Raw genomic sequence first — 21,619 nt, forward strand, 5'->3', positions numbered from 1 at the left:
AGAATGGGCTTAGAAAACTTTCATAAAACTTCCTGATTTCTCTCCTCCATGAACACATCCATGCCCGTCTCTCACTATCATTTCAGTTCAGTTCAGTCACTCAATCACTCAGTCATGTCTGACTTTTTGTGACCCCATGGACTGTAGCACGTTAGGCTTCCCTGTCCATCACCAACACCCGGAGCTTGCTCAAACTCATGTCCATTGAGTCGGTGATGCCATCCAACCATCTCATCCTCTGTCGTCCCCTTCTCCTCCTGCCTTCAGTCTTTCCTGTATCAGGGTCTTTTCCAATGAGTCAGTTCTTCACATCAGGTGTCCAAATTATTGGAGCTTCAGCTTCAGCTTTAGTCCTTCCAATGAATATTCAGGACTGATTTCCTTTAGGATTGACTGGTTTGTCTTCTTGCTGTCCAAGGGACTCTCAGGAGTCTTCTTCAACACCACAGTTCAAAAGCATCAGTTCTTTGGCGTTTAGCCTCTTAAACCTGCTCCTCAAATTGTGACCCAAAGACCTGCAGCATCAGCACCATCTGGGAGCTTTCTAAGAAATGCTGCCACATCGAGGGCAGAACCCTAGACCCACTGAATAAGATTTCCAGTTGTACACCATTTCCTAGAATTTTCATATGCACTATAAAATTTAAGAAGCCCTACTATGTTAGTTTCCTGTCGTTGTTATAACGGATTATCACAAATTCCATTGCTGAAAATGATAGAAATTTAATTTCTCACACTTCTGGAGGCCAGGTGTCCAAAATTTGTTTCACTGGACTGAAATCAAGGTACTGGCAGGACCACCCCCACTCCAGATGCTTGAGAGAAGAATCTGTCCCTTGCCTCTTCTAGCTTCTGGTGGCTGCTGGCTTCCTCAGCTGTAACCACTCTCCGCCTCCATCTTTACAAGATGCATGTCAGATCTCTCTCTGCTCTGTCTCTTGTAAGGACAGCTGTGATATAATTCAAAATAATCTCTTCATCTCAAGACCCTTAATTTAAATCACACCTGCAAAGACTCTTTTGAGATAAAGTAAACACTTCAAACTCTGGGGATTAGTACCTGGATACAATTCCCTGGTTGCTCAGTGGCAATCTGCCTGCCAATGCAGGAGACCTGGGTTCTATTTCTGGTTCAGGAAGATCCCGTGGAGGAGGGCACGGCAATCCACTCCAGTATTCTAGCCTAGAGAATCTCCATGGACAGAGGAGTCTAGCGGGCTACAGTCCATGGGGTTGCAAAGAGTTGGACACGACTGAGCGACTAAGCACAAGCAACAAGCACCAGTATTCTTGCCTGGGAAATGCCATGGACACAGGAGCCTGGAGGCTTACAGTCTATGCGGTTGCAAACAGTCAGATGTGACTTAGCGGGCAAACAACAATAACAATCCTTTAGTGAGCCATTTTCACGCCTATCATCTACAAAGGTTTATTTCCACATGCTAATTGGGATACAACGAAATCACATATGTGATCTGTATAAATGCCATCTCCAAACATAAATTTAATACATTTAACAAAGTGCTGTTCTTTAAAACCTATTTCAGCAAAGAAGCATCTAAATTTCAAAGAGTGCTCCATGAGCCAAACCCAAAGACTCTGAAATTTCCTTCTATTATGAAGTCACAAACATAGCCCTTACCCACCTGGGCTCCTGTCACATATTCAGATTTCTATGTTTCACCTGCAAGATCCAAGCCAGCAAAGAAGAGTCTGGGAGTCTGGATTTTAACACAAATCCTGATAATTCTACTGGTAATTCTAACCATCAGACACATTTCAGAAACACTGCTTAGACCAGCAGTTCTTATCCCTCACTGCACATTACAATCATCTGGGGAATTTTTTTTTTAAATACTGAGTCCTAGGTCCACCCAGACCAATTCAATCTGATTCTCCTGAAGTGGATATTTTGCAAAGCTCCCTAGATGATTCTAATGTGCAGCCAGGCTTGAGAACTACTGATTTTACCTCTCCAGAGCCAGTTAAGTGAGTTAGAGGTGATTTAACAGACCGAGGTAAGCCACCCATTAGACGAAAGACTCTCTGGGCTACTGCCCTTTTCAGAAGATTTGCTTAAGGGTCCCTCTTCACATGATGGACCATGCCTGTGAAGCACTAGGCAATTATGAAAGTGCTTTGGAAAATCAGCCCCACAGGAGTTCCCAGCCCAGCCAGGAGAGCCCATGCACAAATGACATTGTCCAGCCACTCATGAGCACTCTGCATCGAAGAATAAAGCCATGCCCAATCAAGCCTCTAGCTCACCGCAAATCTTGCCCTTCTTTATAATGGGGAATTTATTTTATTCTCTTTTCCACACCCTTCCCCAGTCTCCATCATGCCACACACACTTACTTCTAGTCCGACAATACCAAAGTAATAAAGCTAAAGAAAAAACTACTGTTTAATTACTAATCAAAATATTCCCTAACCCAGTAAAGGTGCTGGCCCTGTCCACTCAGGGTTTAGCCAGTCAGTCCTTCGGGTTTTGTAACAGAAACATAAAATATAACCACAGTTGTAGCTAAAGAAAACAACTTACAACACATTAAACAATTAGCTCCTGAGTAACAAGTTTGATATGATTTTATTTTGCATTTTGTGATGACACAGGAGCAACCAAGGTGCTCTCGATAGATGGGATCCTCCTCCAAAGTTAACAAGACATGGGGCTCATCTAAAAAGAAAGATTTGGCTAAAAGTTCTAGAGGTTTATTTACTCAGCAGCCTAGAGTTAGATACCATCAAAAGTTAGAAGCTGGAATAATGGTGTCCTTGCAGAGAAAGCAACACCATGAAAGATGTGCTGAGCATTCAAGAAACTGCACTGTGAAAGTAAAAGTCCTGTTCATTTTGCCATCATGCGCAATGAACAGCTTCTTGCAATATTTTTTCTGTGATGTAGGACAACTGAGGAGGCAGAGAGACTGATTAAGGAGACTATTAGAAAAACCCATATGCAAGGTGATGGCAGTTTGCACCAGGGCAGTTTTGGGAGAGGTGTATGGATTGGGAATTACTTTGGAAGTTTAATCAGCCAAACTTATTGATGGATCAAATGGAGGAGATGCATGAAAGGAAGGAATTGAGAAAGGCTCCAATGTGTTTGGCTTGAGCAACTGGGTGTGTGGAAGTGGCATTTTCTGAAACAGAGAAGAATCAAAGGGGTATGACTGAGAATCAGGCTTGGGCACTGAATGGTTTTTTCACTCCTGACACCAAACACATGGTATCTTTTCCAACACTACTTTTCCAGCATTCCCACATCAACTAGGTGTCCTACAATTCAATTTAATTCTGACACAAACTACCTGGAGTTAGTATCAGACATCACAGGTTTAAGGACTGAGTCCCATAGGACTGCCTTCATTTCAGAGGCCAATCACAAGTGTCAAGTCACCATACTTCTGGCCAACCAGCTATAAATCAGAGATTCCTAACAACCCCCTCCTCAGTTCCCATAATTTTCTAGAACAGCTCCTCACAGGACTCAGGAAGCCACTCTTCCTACATTTACAACTTAGTACAAAGGATACAAATAAGCAGCCAGACAAGGAGGTACATGGGGCAAGATTCAGAAGGGTCCCAAACCCAGGAGCCTCTGTCCTCATGGAGTTGGGATACACCATTCTCCCAGCACAAGCATGTGTTCAGCAACTCAGAAACTCCATGAACTTCACTGAGGAGTTTTTGTGCAGGCTTTATTACATAGGCTGGGCTGATTAAACCATTGATCACTGATGATCAACTCAATCTCTAGCCCCTCTCCCCTTGCTGGAGGTTGGGGCAGAGTTGCCTCATTACAGCCAAAGACTCTTTTTTTTTACTCTTATCATTCAGCAAACTTCAAAGGTTTCAGGAGCATAGATCTTTCTGATGCCACAAGCAGTTTCCGATAGTATCACTACCATTTCACCAAGCAGGTAGTCACATAAAAACCTGGAACTCAGGGAGACCAGCTGTAAATACTGTGTCTGCCATTTATTAGCTTCTGTGGACAGGTACTTGGCTTCTCCATGGGGTAGCTTCTCCATTCCCAAAATGCAAATAATAACTAGCTTGCAGTGCTCTACTAAAAGAGAAAGAGAAAGAGTTCTATTATAAGAGAAAGAGCATGTAAAGTAATGATTCACTCAACACATATGTACAAAGTCTCTAGTGTGAGATAGGAATTATGCTTAGGGCTAGAAGTAGAACATGGGACAAAACAAACAAAAATCCAGCCCCCATGAATCTACATTCCAGTGGGAAAGACAGAAAATTAACAAATTAATGAGAGAACACATACCATACCACTGATGGTAATAAGTGCTGTAGAAAAAATGAAGTCAGTAGGAAAGAAGAATAGGGAGTGGATGGTGGGTAATGCTGTCATCTTAAATAGAAGAGCCAGAAAAGGCCTCATTGAGAAGGGAGTTTATGAGCAGAGACCTGAGGAGGTAAGGAAAGAGTCAGGCAGACATTTGAGGGGTGAGTGTTACAGGCATTGAGAAAAGCAAGTCTGAAGAGCCCTTAGGTAGAAGCTTGCCTGGATGGGTGCCACGCCCAGTAAGGAGGCCACTGTGACCAGAGGTGACCTACTGAGAAGTGACAGCCCCTTCTCAGAATTCCCAAAATATTCACTGTCAGGATGGCTGTTTGGCCTGCATCCTAAGCTACTACTTTCCAGATATATATTGTTTTAACTTCCCAATTTCACTCTAATTATTTATCTGCTAAATAATACATTGAGAGCAGAGCCCAGAATACTTTTTTTATTGCTATTCCTATCCTAACCAAGTACCTCAGATAGGAAAGATCAAATGTCATGTGGAAACTGACCAAACATACACAGACATGTGGACACACACACACACACACACACACACAAATTGCCAACTCATTCTACTCCCTGAAATATTAGTCTCTTTGCCCAAGTGTCCTTATCTACATAATATAACTAAATCATTTTTAAGTTTATTTGCATTAAGAAGCATTGACTCTTGGGAATTCACTTTTAACATGGCAATTTCCACCAAAACTGGCTTTCCTGAAATTCCTTCAGCAAGGATACTGCTTGCATTGGTTGCATCAACAGTTAACCTGACCCTGGCAAGAATGAACCTGAATATCACACACCAGAATGCCTTAGCATTCAGGGTGCTTTATTAGCAACACGTGTTTTCTCTACAGTTCGTAAATACTGATTGTTCCAACGACCATAATTTGAAGAGTAAGTTTCTAAACAACTAGAAATGTATGTGGAGAAAGTTAGGAAGGACAATAAGTCTTCATAATTGCCCAGTGAACAAAGAATAGGTATCCCAGGGAAAATAATCACTACCATTTATTGAGCATTTAGGATCAGCCATGTAATAGTGCTAAGTGTTTCAATAAGCTCATTAAATTAAATCTTTACAATACCCTGCACAGCAGGTATTAGCCCCATATTACAGATCAAGAAATGTCATTTCAGAGAGATTAAATTATTGGCCCAAGGTCACATAGCTAATGAGGGGTAGAAGAAAGATTTGAACTCAGACAAACCAGTAATAAAAACAGCACACCCAATGTATATGAAACAAAGATCCAACAAGTGATTTCATTCTGAGACTTAGGGCAAAGTTCTCTTTGCAGAAGTAGAAGGGTTGTCCCTACTGGTAGCCATGAAAAGTTAGAGCTGAATACTTGAATGGATCATGATCAATTCCCAAGACAAGAGGAAGAAACATGCTGACTGACTGGACTCCTTTCCACAGGAACAAATTGACTGCTACTGCTACTGCTAAGTCGCTTCAGTCGTGTCCGACTCTCAGCGACCCCATGGACTGTAGCCTACCAGGCTCCTCCGTCCATGGGATTTTCCAGGCAAGAGTACTGGAGTGGGGTGCCATTGCCTTCTCCAAACAAATTGACAGATCAGTTGGTCCACGGTGCTAGAGCCTTTCCCCACGAATTAGCTGTGGGTGCTTAATGTTGATGACTGAGAGCAATTATACCACTCGGAGCAGATGGGAGCATACGGCGCCAGCCACAATGAATCAATGTGTCACAGCAGCAAGGTTCTTGAATAAGATTTAGAAAATGTTACCAAACAATGATTGTAATACTACCGTGGGGTGTAGGGCCAGTAGTTACATCTTTCTGCCAATAATGTATGGCCCTTTCTTTTACCCGTATCCAGTAGCCATTGTTACAGTTCCAGTCTGCTGATGGAGGTACAAAGTAGTTTGACTCAATTTACAGAGTAAGTCATTGGCAGAACTTGTGGGGTTTTGAGAGAGCCTAAAAAAAGATTCCTTTTTCCTGACTGGGTCTTGAACTGACTAAAAAACAAAAGAAATAAAATAGCAGAGGCAGAGATGGAGCACAAGATACCATCTTATTACAAATAAAGCTAAGCTGGAAGACAAATGGCCAACTCCCACACAATCAACTCAGCTACAGACAACCCAAGGAGAAGGTGAGTCTGGCCAGGCCACTGCCCCTACTCACTGGCCTGGACAGAGGAGAAGGGAGAAGTGCCCTGTTCTCAACATCTTGGTGAGATAGATTAGTTTCCAGTAAAAACAAAGACCAAACAGCCAACTAGATAACTCACTTCATCCACCTGGGGTGTCAGTCCTTTTAGGGATGTCACTCTCCCCTGTGATTTTTCTCATCATACAGTGTTCTAAGTGGGACAGGAGCTTCTGCTGAAGGAAATAGATGTAACTGTTATTAATCATCCTGGGTAGAGGTTGACCCAGACAGGAATGTAAGATTCAAGAAGACATCCCTTCTTTCCAGGGATGAACATATTATAGAGCAATTGGTCCTGTCTCCAGGGAAGACACAAAAGGAAGCATCCATGCCACCACTTTGGCTCACTCCTTAGATTCATGTTTCCAGGCCCACTCTGTCAGTGTTGCCTGATCCCACACAGGCATAGGCCCAACCTCAGCACCAGGCAAGAAGAGTAAACAAAAGTCTCACTGAGAGCTGGGCAGCACTAAAAGCCATTGCAGCACTGAGCAGATACTATCAGTTTGAATGTTACATTCAGAAGCCTCAGGTCCACAGACCAAGCCTCACCAGCTCTGAGCATCACCCTCTCTCCTTAGTCTCTAATCTGCAGTCTGTTGCCAAAGTTCTCAACTAAGATTTCTCATCTCAAACCTCCTTCTTCGGGTACTTTCAAAGGTAAGAGCATTTTATTCTCCCAACCAAAATATTCTGCTATTCCACTCAACTAAAGATGACATTCATTTTCACAGTTACTTTAGACATTTACTCCAAACAGAAGCAGTTTAGCCTCTGGCTGCATTAAACCTTTCCACTCCAAAATACGCTCTTTCATTTATCTTTACATAACCAGAAGGCCTATTCAAGTGTTGCTTTTGTTGTTAAAGGAGAAATCTGACCTCAGAAGTCAAGTCGAACTTCCATCTCTAGGAAAACAGAGAAAATGCTGGCAATTTTTAAATAGTTATTGCCTACCTCTATCCCAGACATTTGTTCTAGCCCTCAAGGTTTAAAAAACATGGATGGTTCCATCTAGTCCCATTACAAAAGTTCTAGTCCTATCTCAGAACAGAGTACAGACAGAGATAAACATTGTGCTTCTGGCCTTAACAGAATCTTCATATTTTCAGAGCTCTTTTAACATCTTTTTCTGCCCCAATACACTCAAGGAAGATAATAAACTCTGTCAGTAACAGCACCTCACATACTCCAGCAAGAATTCTTTTGGGGGGGTGGAGTACACAGACCTTACAAAGACATAGAATCTTTAAGGAGAAAAAATTCTGCAGTTTGGAAGGTAATTATAATACCTCTCACTCTAAATTCCTATCGTCCCTGCAAATAAGAATAAACTGTTTGGAGGCTCTAATTTGCCTACTTTCTTTTACATCAGCCATTATTAAATTTAGCTGGATATGTTTTCTTATAAACCTCATCACTCCTTCAAAAGCCCTTGTCTTTGCACTTTAATGTCTGCTTTCATTTTTCCTTATTTTCTGCCCAACAAGTTGTTAATACCTCAAGGTTCAGGAGGAACCCTACTGAGAAGCCTAATGCTCACCTCATTAGAACCAAAGTTTACATGTGCAAAGAGCAGAAATACTGCCTCAAAACACAAGGATCTGATTTCTTCCAAATTCCCTTATAGGTGTCCTAAAAAATAATGTGGTTTTCTTAAGAGTTTGGAAGAGTGCTGCCCTATAAACTTAAAGCCTTTCTGTGGTTTTTCACTCTTAATTTTCAGTGGTTTCAGGAATACTCCTCCTTTAAGCAAGACCAATACATGGAAATTACATTACATGAATGAAAAATGCATATTCACTTTGCAAAATCATTTACCCATTTACTCAATTTATTTGAAATTTTGACTTACATACACATGAGGGGAATCACCTTATAAAGTTAGGTATGTATGCGTGCATGAAAGCTAAGTCGCTTCAATCGTGTCCAATTCTTTGTGACCCTATGGACTGTAGCCTGCCAGGCTCCTCTGTCCATGGGTTTTTTTCAGGCAAGAATACTGGAGTGGGTTGCCATTCCCTCCTCCAGGGGATCTTCCCAACCCAGGGACTGAACTGCATCTCTTACATCTCCTGCTTTGGCATGCAATTTCTTTACCACTAGCACCACTTGGGAAACCCAAAATTAAGTTACACCTACACCCATAAAGAAAATTCTTCCTCACAAATTTGCCAGTCTATACATATCTTTATATACATATACATATATGTATCTTTATACATATCTTTATATCTATACATATCTGTATACTTTCTCTATACATATCTTTATATCTATATCTATTTATATACTATATATCTATAGTATATATTGATATATATCTATATCTATCTTTATGTCTATATTTATCTTTATATCTATATCTATCTCTATCTTTATCTTCTATATACATATCTTTATATCTATTTGTTATAGTCATGTATATCCCAAAGATACAAAATATGAATAATTACACAAATTATCATTGCTAGCTGTTATTTTGGGAACTTGCTGCAAGAAAACCTCAGGTTTCCACATCACATCAGGAAGGGGAACACATGTAAACCCATGGCTGATTCATGTCAATGTATGGCAAAAACTACTACAATATTGTAAAGTAATTAGCTCCCAACTAAAATAAATTAAAAATAAATAAATAAATAAATAAATAAATGTGAAAAAAAAAAAAAGACTGAGCTAAAATGTCTGTTTTCAGAATAAACACTTCAAAATGTGTGAATAGGTGAGTTAGGAACAGGTATCTCAGGTGTCAAAAGGCTCTCCCCTAAAATTTACTCTCTCCTGGAGAAAACAGCCATTTGAGTCAGAGGAAGGAAGATAAGAAAAGCTCTTTATATCTTCAAATTAAGTGAGTTGCCCGTTTTGCAACTGTGTTCACTTCTGACAGCCTGATAAACAAATATTTCAGGGGAAACTGTATATAAAGAAAATAAATTGCCCCTTGGAACTTTCATGCCTGGCACCCTTGAGAAATAAAGAGTCCCATCCTTATTCTGCACACAGCGCTTCCTGCTGTTTTGTTCTTTATTTAGTCCTCTTTAAAGTTCAGCAGCATATTTATTCTTTCTCAAATTCTCCAAAATTCCAAACCACTCTATACGTGACAGGATTTTGAATAAATCCTCAAGTTCTCAAAATACAAAGTCCTGAGCGGCAGCTGAAAACAGCAGCTGGTGGCTTTGTCAGGTACCCCCTCCCCTCTGGCCCAGCTTAGTGCCCTTGGCGGGCACATCTCTCCCTCCTACTGACCACAGCAGCCTGCAGTCTCCCAGTCTCCTCCCTTACATCTCTTGCTTCTCTCCTCAGTGCATGCATATTAGTCGCATCACCCTCCCTCCCCTCCTTCCTCAGGTTCACCTACTCAATTTCATTCATGCATGCTATTTCACCACCCATTCTTTCCATATAATGTTCCCTCCCCTGCAGTCCCCATACCCACCCCCCTCCCACACAAACACACACACAAGTTCTCCTTCTTCATCTAGATGAAGCCTCTTTGACTTTCAGCTATTGTGTCAGAAAGAGTCCTCACCTACCTCTTCCCGTCCTCAGCCAGACCATAAGTTCCTCCTCTGTGCTAGGAACTCTGTGCTTGAATCTGTCAAAATATTTATCTATCTCACTGTTCTGGGAATGTGTCTTTTGACCTCCATTTTGCTCCCTTGGATGTTGAGGTTGTGAGCTGCAGCCCACTCACAGGTGGGCTCTCAATACATCTGTAGCCCACTCACAGGTAGGTTCTCAATAAATGACTGCTGAATGAATGAATATTCTGGAAGGAAGGAAAGAAGAACAATAGGAAGAAAGAGGGAATTATTTTAATGCAAAAGAATAGACTGCATTTAAATCTTTAAGATTCAGAAGAAAATTGTGAATGAGACCTGAGAAACATTGTATCTACACCAAGGGGTGACCCTCCCTCAGCCACACCTCTGGTTTGACACAAGGATGTGTGTCATACTACATACCAATTTTCAAATTATGCATACTATAGAATTATTATTGGGGCTTCCCTGGTGGCTCAGATGGTAAAGCATCTGCTTGCAATACGGGAGACCCAGGTTCGATCCCTGATTTGGGAAGATCCCCTGGAGAAGGCACTGGCAACCCACTCCAGTACTCTTGCCTAGAAAATTCCATGGACGGAGGAGCCTGATAGGCTACAGTCCATGGGGTTGCAAAGAGTCAGACACAACTGAGTGACTTCACTTTCTTTCTTTCTTATAGAATTATTGAATGCAACAAAAGATAATCCAATATGAAATTACCTAGCTTATCTAAGCTAAGTCTTCCTATTAATACACATACCACACTTGTCTGGGATAGGCGTAAAAGACCACAGCAGCAGCTTTTAGGTGGGATCTGTATTGTGCACTATCACCCTGTAGGTAAAGATATGCTCCATCACTCACCTGTTACTGAGGATTGGACCCAATAGGAAGCCTCACTGGAGCAATGCCAAAAACCTTTCTCAGAGGCTCAGTCTCTAGGCTCAGGAAAGGAGAAGGAAAGCATACATCCTGTAGTGGAAACAAGTATTAATATCACATAACTAGGAAAGCTTGAGAGTTGATGTAATATACTGTATACTAAGAGAATAAAAATAAAACTCTTATATTTTCTTAATAGATGCAGAAAAGGCATTTGACAATATCCACTATCCCTTCTATGATTAAAAACACTTAATGAACTAATAGTAAGGAACTTAACCTGATAAATAGTATCTATAAATAAATCATAGCTAACATCATACTTACTGATATGTCAATTTCAAGATACACTTCTATGACACAATTTCCCTATACTTAAACCCGTAGCACTTATAGTTAGCACAATTTTTTCTTGATATCCTAAGAGGAAAAAATAAAATTATAAAAAATTACAGGTCAACAGGCTGATGATCCCAAAACAAATAATATCTTTCAAATAATTCTGATGCAACACATAGTCACACAATAAAATAAAAGGCAAGGAGACAGATTTCCCAATGTTCATACAAGCCTATTAGTTTCAGTTCTGTAGTTGTGCCTCACATGTCAAAAGTATTCAGAAGGGAGAACTGGTCACCTAGAGGTATAATATCCTTACTTTTCAAAGAATCAAATACTTTCATTCACTGTGGTGACAGGAAAGTACACCATGTACTGGTCATCCCTCTCCCCTCCCTGGTGGTGGGAAACGGAGAGGTCATGGGGAGCATCAAGTCGAGGCATAAATAGACCTTATCTGGGGTTCCCTGGTGGCTCAGATGGTAAAGAATCTGCCTGCAATGTGGGAGACCAGGGTTCGATCCCTAGGTTGGGAAGATCCCAAGGAGAAGGGACTGGCTACCCACTCCAGTATCCTTGCCTAGAGAGTTCCATGGACAGAGGAGCCTGGCAGGCTACAGTCCATGGGGTCGCAAACAGTTGGACACAGACTGGCTTTCACTTTTTTCATCTCCCTAAAGGCCAATTTTACTGAGTGATTTGAAGGGGGAACTGATGTAAAAACTGGAAAGTAGCTTAAGACATCAGTTCAGTTCAGTTCAGTTCAGTTCAGTCGCTCAGTCGTGTCCGACTCTCTGCGACCCCATGAATTGCAGCACGCCAGGCCTCTCTGTCCATCACCAACTCCCGGAGTCTACCCAAACCCATGTTCATCGAGTCGGTGATGCCATCCAACCATCTCATCCTCTGTCGTCCCCTTCTCCTCCCGCCCCCAATCCTACCCAGCATTAGGGTCTTTTCCAATGAGTCAACCCTTCGCATGAGGTGGCCAAAGTATTGGAGCTTCAGCTTCAACATCAGACCTTCCAATGAACACCCAGGATTGATCTCCTTTAGGATGGATTGATTGGATCTCCTTGCAGTCCAAGGGACTCTCAAGAGTCTTCTCCAACACCACAGTTCAAAAGCATCAATTCTGCGGCGCTCAGCTTTCTTCACCGTCCAACTCTCACATCCATACATGACCACTGGAAAAACCATAGCCTTGACTAGACGGACTTTTGTTGGCAAAGTAATGTCTCTGCTTTTAAACATGCTATCTAGGTTGGCCATAACCTTCCTTCCAAGGAGTAAGCGTCTTTTAATTTCATGGCTGCAGTCACCATCAGCAGTGATTCTGGAGTCCAAAAAAGTAAAGTCTGACACTGTTTCCACTGTTTCCCCATCTATTTCCCATGGAGTGATGGGACCAGATGCCATGATCTTAGTTTTCTGAACGTTGAGCTTTAAGCCAACTTTTTCACTCTCCTCCTTCACCTTCATCAAGAGGCTCTTTAGTTCTTCTTCACTTTCTGCCATAAGGGTGGTGTCATCCGCATATCTGAGGTTATTGATATTTCTCCCGGCAATCTTGATTTCAGCTTGTGTTTCTTCCAGCCCAGCGTTTCTCATGATGTACACTGCATATAAGTTAAATAAGCAGGGTGACAATATACAGCCTTGACGTACTCCTTTTCCTATTTGGAACCAGTCTGTTGTTCCATGTCCAGTTCTAACTGTTGCTTCCTGATCTGCATACAGGTTTTTCAAGAGACAGGTCAGATGGTCTGGTATTCCCATCTCTTTCAGAATTTTCCACAGTTTATTGTGATCCACACAGTCAAAGGCTTTGGCATAGTCAATAAAATAGCTTAAGACATAATTTGATATAAAAACAATTTATATATATTATAATATCCAGGAATTTTAAAGATTAAATGAAAAAAAAAAAAAAAAGAATGTGAGCTTGTCAAAGGCAATTTCAGCTTCTGACTCCAGTCCTCATTTTCCCCAACCCCAACCAGGCTGGTAAACACTCCCTTTTACCTTTGGGTATTTTTACCTTGGAAAAGCTTAAGAAGCACTGAATCCCTATAGATTTTAAGAAAAATTGAATGAGAATGAGGGCTGAAACCAAAAAGAGTGCTTGTGTACTCTAAATGTATGGAAAATACATCTGAACAGGATATAGGTCTCTCCATTCTAGAATCTGGTCTCCTTTTTTTCTATTGTATCGTTGTAACTGCCCCAATCCCTGCAAAAAATAAACTCACATACATATTTCTGTTGCCCCCAAGCATTCTCAGTCAGCAAAGCTTTATTTGCACTGATGATAATGTGCATCACCCATGAGCATATCCGTCTATCCCCACACCTAACAATCCGTGGGCTGGATACCTCTGAGGATACAAAGTGAGTGTGATGTTATCCCTACCCTGGAGAAATTCACAGGTAGGTGAGGGATCTAGATATCAATTTTCAAATGACTTTATAATGTGATAGATTCATTAAGGAAGCTCTGAAAGTGCTGTAGACACAGAGTGGAATGAGGGATTCCCCTGTCCTCATCGGAAGGATTTTCAGGGAAGACTTCTCAGTCTCCGCAGCAGCAAAGTGAGCCTCCAGCTGGGTGGAATCCAGATGTGCTCTGGAAACTCCTCTGTCCAGCTGGTTTCTTGCTTACGCCTCTCCTTCACCACAGCCCTTAGTGTCTCCACTGCCTGCACTTCCCTCAGTAGCCCAAACACACTTTTTTACTTTATAAGTTATATTATCATTACACCATTTGTTGAATATCTAGCCTATGAAAGGATGCCCTTGAATAGATTTTATCCGAACACTTGATACCTAAGGAGATTGAGCCTCAAAGAGTTTCAAACCTAGATCAGTCTACACTTTCCACTGCACCCACTGTCTCCCCTGGTCATAGAGCTGCCTTGGCCTGCAGGTATTTGACAAGCTTATGTTTATGAATGAGATACCAATATCTCATTTAATAGTCTGGCTATTAAAAATGATTCAAGAAGGATAGGGTCATTTTTGATGATGGAATTAAGGATTTTTAAAAAAAAAAAATCTTTCTACTTTTATATGGATCTAGAGATTGTCACATAAGTGAAATAAATCAGAGAAAGGCAAGTATCATATGATACTGTATATATATGAGATGTAAAAAAATGATACAAATGAACTTATTTACAAAACAGAAATAGACTCACAGGCATATAAAACAAATTTGTGGTTACCAAAGGGGAAAGTGGGGTGGGAAGGAATAAATTACAAATTTGGGATTAAGATGTACACACTACTACACATAAAACAGATAACTAACAAGGACCTATTGTATAGCAGAGCATACTCAATATCTTATAAGTAACCTATAATGGAAAAGAATATAAAAAGAAAAAATATACACAGATATAAAACTGAATCACTTTTCTGTATACCTGAAACGAAACATTGTAAATCAGCTAAATTTCAATAAAGATTTTAAAAAATTGCTTTACGGAATGTATAATATTTATAAAATGGAAACTGCACATTATTTATTTCTACTGAAAGAAGCAGGGCTTCCCTGTAGCTCAGTGGTAAAGAATCCACGTGCTAATGCAGGAGAGGCAGAAGATGCAGGTTCGATCCCTGGGTCAGGAAGATCCCCTGGAGAAAGAAATGGCAGTCCATGCCAGTATTCTTGCCTGAAAACTCCCATGAACAGAGGAGCTTGGTGGGCTACAGTCCATGAGGTTAAAAGAGTCAGACACAACTGAGTGACTGAAGCTGTGTGGCACTTAAGAAAATAATAGAGAAGCTCAAATTAGAAGATGCAGGTGGAGGGGGCACAGAAAAAGAGAAAGAAAACAAGCAGGCAGAGAGAACTGAAGTGAGGCAGAGTTAGAGGAAAAGGTCACACAGCCTAATCTCGATGTGCTTTGAAATTTCCAAGCCCAGGAACAGTGTTCACAAAATACTGAGACATTAGACTGCAAGGTGAGCCTGAGAAATGTCAGAGAAGCAAGGCTCTTGAATCCAATGTGCAATGGCTCAACTAGGCAACCCCTGGTGGTCACAAAGCACAGCGGTACTCAAGAGGGAGGACAGCATGGGCTTCCTGCCCCATAATCAGAAGTGGAGAAGGAGCTTTCACTTGTGTTGGCACTGTCAGCTTCTCTGAGCTTGGCTGCAAAGCCAAAGCTGCAACATGATTTCCCACCCCAGACTGTGCTGGACCCAGAGGGAGAATAGTACTACCTGCGGAGCTAGGATCCAGACCCAGGCTATCAGGGGATGCCGGGAGACCGTGAGCCAAGGGGAGAATCCCTCCCTTTGTCGAATCCCTGCCTTCTGTCATTTCCTGACAGTGATGAGGGGCAGCACGTCCACTGCCACTTTGTCAAGTAACATTTCTCAGGGTGGGTTTGTCAAGAGGTGGTAGGAAGAGCTTTCCATCAGAACCTTCTTCATTGTGACTCTGGTGGCTGCAAGAAGGGATCTCAAGATAAAGACTCAGCAACAGGAAAGCAACCTAAATTTGACATGTTCAACTGCACTTTGATTCCTACTCTACTTCTGTGAGGTCCTTTTCAAACTCCAAGTGGGGTCACTAAATGCTCGCTTAGACTTATTAGAAGTTGAAATGGAAAAAATCTGTAACTCCATTACTCTTTTTTTGTAGCTGCCACATCAAAGGGCTGGGGGATTCATAGTTGCCATTTTCCAGGAGCTAGTTATCACAAAAGAAAAGGATTTTATTTAAGGTGAAAAAATAAAAGCCAGAAAATTGACCAATTTATGTTTCTTGGAAGCAGCAAATGCCAGGGACTGGATGCAGATAATATTATCTGAACTAAAAGTGTAGCAGATAGCCTGTCTCCCAGTCCATTTCTCATATTCTACTGATAAAAGAACTGCCAGTTAGAGAGAACCTCAACCGTGTATTTCTGAAAAGGGAGAGTCAGTAGTCAAACTGAGAAACTCAGATGAGAAGTATCAGTAACTTTCCAGGAAGCAGTTGAGAGAAAAACAGTTATACTATATAAAACTATATCTATCTATCTATCTATATATGCTATAAACATATAGCCACTCTCTAGCAAGTTTTTCTTTTTTAATTGAAGTATAGTTAATTTACAATATTGTGTTAGTTTCAGGTGTACAGCATAATAATATACTATTTTTACAGATTTTATTCCATTATAGGTTATTACAAGATGGCTATAATTTCCTGTGCCTCCTAACAAGAATATTTTCTTTTTCTCTCTTCCCCTCTAATCTCCCACCCTGTACACCTCCTTCCTTCTACACCCATGCCCCAAACTTCCTCTCCTTTATTTGACAAAAAGGGGATGAGTTACATGGTAATCACATGAAGCTTCATCCCATATGGGTTTCCAGGGGGTTACATGAAACTTGGAGCTCACACTTATGTTTTCATTGAGCTGATTGAAACCCAGATTTTAAGAATTTTGAGACATGGCAGATAGTAAAACTATAGGAATTTACTGGCTGCATGAAGATTGCATCTAACCCTGCTGGTAAGGAGATATAGCAGAGAGAACATTAGTTTTTTGAAGCCTGCTAGACTTGGAAGTCAGAAACAACTAGATTCAAATCCAAGATCCACTACTTAATAGCTATACAACTTTGGACAAATTGTTCAGTAGTTCCGAGTCTCATTTTTCTCATCTCTAAAACAGTAATAGCAATGTCTGATTTTCCAGAGTTGTATTAATGAAGTGATAAATAAATGTAATAAATGTAAATGTGGGTTTGTGTTTTTTTTCCCAAAAATTCACTCTCCTTTCTTTCTCTTGATCAAAGTATCAGTGGTTTCTTTTGATTTTGACAGCAGAGAGCTCAGTTCCCAGTCCCACTTCCTGTGTCTTCAGCTGAAAATGTAGCTTTCAATATGGGCACTGGGTATCACATGCTGTAATCAGATGAAATCAATGTCAAATAACATGGAACCAGATGAAAACTACTGCCAGGCTATGTAACACATCTCTCCCTATCTTTATTTTCAGAAAAGTCTACTTGAATGATTAAAAACAACAAAATATTACCTCCTATCTGAAGCCATTCAAAAGAGTAATTGACTACTCTCTGTTCTTACTGGACAATGTTAATAAAATGGTGAGCAAAACAGATGACTCCTGCCCTCCAGGAGTAAATAATGTATTCACAGATACGCCCCTTTCATGAGACTCCAGAGTCAGAACCAAATATTTTTCCTTTTGAGCTTAGCATATCAGTTCAGTTCAGTCGCTCAGTCATGTCCGACTCTTTGTGACCCCATGAATCGCAGCACGCCAGGCCTCTCTGTCCATCACCAACTCCCTGAGTCCACCCAAACCCATGTCCATCAAGTCAGTGATGCCATCCAACCATCTCACCCTCTGTCATCCCCTTCTCCTCCTGCCCCCAATCCTACCCAGCATTAGGGTCTTTTCCAATGAGTCAACTCTTCACATGAGGTGGCCAAAGTATTGGAGTTTCAGCTTCAACATCAGTCCTTCCAATGAACACCCAGGACTGATCTCCTTTAGGATGGACTGGTTGGATCTCCTTGTAGTCCAAGGAACTCTCAAGAGTCTTCTCCAACACCACAGTTCAAAAGCATCAATTCTTCGGCACTCAGCTTTCTTCACCGTCCAACTCTCACATCCACACATGACCACTGGAAAAACCATAGCCTTGACTAAATTAGAGATACCAAGGGAACATTTCATGCAAAGATGGGCTCGATAAAGGACAGAAATGGTATGGACCTAACAGAAGCAGAAGATATTAAGAAGAGGTGGCAAGAATACACAGAAGAACTGTACAAAAAAGATCTTCATGACCCAGATTATCACGATGGTGTGATCACTCACCTAGAGCCAGACATCCTGGAATGTCAAGTCAAGTGGGCCTTAGAAAGCATCACTATGAGCAAAACTAGTGGAGGTGATGGAATTCCAGTTGAACTCTTTCAAATCCTCAAAGATGATGCTGTGAAAGTGCTGCACTCGATATGTCAGCAAATTTGGAAAACTCAGCAGTGGCCACAGGACTGGAAAAGGTCAGTTTTTGTTCCAATCCCAAAGAAAGGCAATGCCAAAGAATGCTCAAACTACTGCACAATTGCACTCATCTCACATGCTAGTAAAGTAATGCTCAAAATTCTCCAAGCCAGGCTTCAGCAATACGTGAACTGTGAACTTCCAGATGTTCAAGCTGGTTTTAGAAAAGGCAGAGGAACCAGAGATCAAATTGCCAATATCCGCTGGATCATCAAAAAAGCAAGAGAGTTCCAGACATACAGCTATTTCTGCTTTATTGACTATGCCAAAGCCTTTGACTGTGTGGATCACAATAAACTGTGGAAAATTCTGAAAGAGATGGGAATACCAGACCATCTGACCTGTCTCTTGAGAAACCTGTATGCAGGTCAGGAAGCAACAGTTAGAACAGGACATGGAACAACAGACTGGTTCCAAATAGGAAAAGGAGTACGTCAAGGCTGTATATTGTCACCCTGCTTATTTAACTTATATGCAGAGGACATCATGAGAAACACTGGGCTGGAAGAAACACAAGCTGGAATCAAGATTGCCGGGAGAAATATCAATAACCTCAGATATGCGGATGACACCACCCTTATGGCAGAAAGTGAAGAAGAACTAAAGAGCCTCTTGATGAAAGTGAAAGAGGAGAGTGAAAAAGTTGGCTTAAAGCTCAATATTCAGAAAACTAAGATCATGGCATCTGGTCCCATCACTTCATGGCAAATAGATGGGGAAACAGTGGAAACAGTGTCAGACTTTATTTTTCTGGGCTCCAAAATCACTGCTGATGGTGATTGCAGCCATGAAATTAAAAGATGTTTACTCCTTGGAAGGAAGGTTATGGCCAACCTTGATAGCATATTTAAAAGCAGAGCTTAGCATATAGGTGTTCAAAAAAAGTTTTGTTCAATGAATTAACAATTGATTAAATACAGTATTTCACAAAATTTGTGCTTTTTTAAAAAAAGGAGAAATCTTTCAGCAGATATAATTTCTGTAACTGGAAGTCAAAGAAAAGTAGAGGAATTATCTAAAGATAGTAGGTCTTCCTCAGGGAAAATGACCAAAACAGGTGAATATATCAAAAACACTCTGCTATGAACAACCCAGGAAGGACCTACATTCCTGTTCTGATTTACCTATAAAGCAGAAAAGCAAAGGAGTTAGGCAAAATGGTTGTTTAATTAACCAATTAAAAATGAGTCTCTGAAAAAAATACATTACTGTTCAGAAAGAGAGTAGAACAGTGGCTGTTTCATCAAAGACAATTAGAAGTAAACTCAATGTTCTCGAACATTCTGAAAGTGATACTCTTGGATCTGATTTTGAATTTCAAGAAAGCAGCCATACTTTATCACAGCTGACATAGGTCTAAATCTTTTAAAATTATGTTTTTGCCTTCAAATTTTAATAAATTACTTGTGTTTTTATTATAAAAAAAAGAAGTCAGGTATAGTTTAACTATATACTTTTTTTTTTTACTTTTAAAAATTAGTGTGTTTATTACTAATACATCTCTAGTGGATTGGTTACTGTTTTGGTCTGCTTGGGCTACCATAAGAAAATACCGTAGCCTGAGTGGCTTATTAAACAACAGAAGTTTATTTCTCATAGTTCTGGAGGATGATTAATCCAAGATCAAGGTGCCAGCCAATTCGGTCCCCCAGCTAGAGATCCCTTCCTGTTTTTCAGATGACCACTTCTAGCTGTGTCTGCACACAGCAAGAAAGAGAGAACCGTGATCTTTCTCTTTTTATCAGGGCACTAGTCCCATCATCTGGAGAAGGAAATGGCAACCCACTCCAGTACTCTTGCCTGGAAAATTTCATGGATGGAGGATCCTGGTAGGTTACAGTCCATGGGGTCGCTAAGAGTTGGACACGACTGAACAACTTCACTTTCACTTTTCACTTTCATGCATTGGAGAAGGAAATGGCAACCCACTCCAGTATTCTTGCTTAGAGAATCCCAGGGATGGGGGAGCCTGGTGGGCTGCCATCTATGGGGTCGCATAGAGTCGGACATGACTGAGGTGACTTAGCAGCAGCAGCAGCAGCAGCAGTCCCATCATCAACAAAGGTCCGTCAAGTCAAAGCTATGGTTCTTCCAGTAGTCATGTATGGATGTGAGAGTTGGACTATAAAGAAAGTTGAGCACCAAAGAACTGATGCTTTTGAACTGTGGTGTTGGAGAAGACTCTTGAGAGTTCCTTGGATTGCAAGGAGATCCAACCAGTTAATCCTAAAGGAAATCAGTCTTGAATATTCATTGGAAGGACTGATGCTGAAGCTGAAACTCCAATACTTTGGCCACCTGATGCAAAGAACTGACTCATTGGAAAAGACCATGATGCTGGGAAAGATTGAAGGTAGGAAGAGAAGGGGAGGCAAAGGATGAGATTGTTGGATGGCATCACCGACTCAACGGACATGAGTTTGGGTAAACTCTGGGAGTTGGTGATGGACAGGGAGGCCTGGCGTGCTGCAGTCCATGGGGTCACAAAGAGTGGGACACGACTGAGAAACTGAACTGAACTGAACTGAGTCCCATCATGGAGAGGCCCATGCTCATGACTTCATCCAGACCTAGTCATCTCCATCTCCAAATGCCTTCACATTTGGAATTAAGCCTTCAGCATATGAATTTGGAAAGGACACAAATATTCAGTCCATAAAAGATACTTTCTTTCATCAGTTACCCAACAGAGGTCAATGGGTATATTTTTTAAACAATGAGTTTCTTTTAGTTTTTAAAAAGAACGATAGAAAGTTTCCCAGGGGCAAATATCACATCTCATGGAAAAATCAGTCAGTATTTGTAGATCCTAACACTTGCTCCCTAACAAACTATGTTAGACTTTGATCAAGTCATTTCATTTTCTTATTCTTAAAAGGAAAGGAAAAGAGATTGAATAAGTGATTCTTGGGTCCCTCTCTAATTCTGCCATGCTGGGATTCTTGTGGTAGTAGCCATCATAACCATTATTTTTTAAATTTTAGAGTCCTTATTATTGCCTTTCCTTACTACAAAATGAAAATGATAGCTGTTTTCACTTAGGACTGCATGATCTGAAAGTTGGACAGTAGCTTTTAAGTCAATGAATTTAGAACACACTCTCACAACCTACACAAAAATAAACTCAAGATGGTTTAAAGACAAATATAAGATGTGGCACCATGAAACTCCTAGAAAAGAACATAACCAAAACATTCTCTGACATAAAATTTTTAAAATTTAAAAACATAAAAATCAGTGTTTTCTTAGGTCAGTCTCCCAAAGCAACAGAATAAAAGCAAAAATAAACAAATGAGACCTAATCAA

The 21,619-nt window shown here is 40.8% G+C and overlaps 1 protein-coding gene across 1 annotated transcript in view; it reads right to left on the reverse strand.

The window, feature by feature from the left end:
- Nucleotides 1-1,409: 1,409 nt before the first annotated feature.
- Nucleotides 1,410-21,619, reverse strand: part of STK31 (serine/threonine kinase 31) — a 120,167-nt gene continuing 99,957 nt past the window's right edge. The window contains exons 26-28 of the mRNA XM_081533892.1: nt 10,920-11,027; nt 10,044-10,279; nt 1,410-4,075 (exon numbers count right to left, since the gene is read on the reverse strand). The gene's annotated coding sequence lies outside the window, so the exon portion shown is untranslated. The remainder of the gene's footprint in view (nt 4,076-10,043; nt 10,280-10,919; nt 11,028-21,619) is intronic.

Source organism: Giraffa tippelskirchi, chromosome 10 (genome assembly GCF_054371585.1).
Source record: "Giraffa tippelskirchi isolate mGirTip1 chromosome 10, T2T-mGirTip1v1.2.pri, whole genome shotgun sequence".
Lineage (NCBI taxonomy): Eukaryota > Metazoa > Chordata > Mammalia > Artiodactyla > Giraffidae > Giraffa > Giraffa tippelskirchi.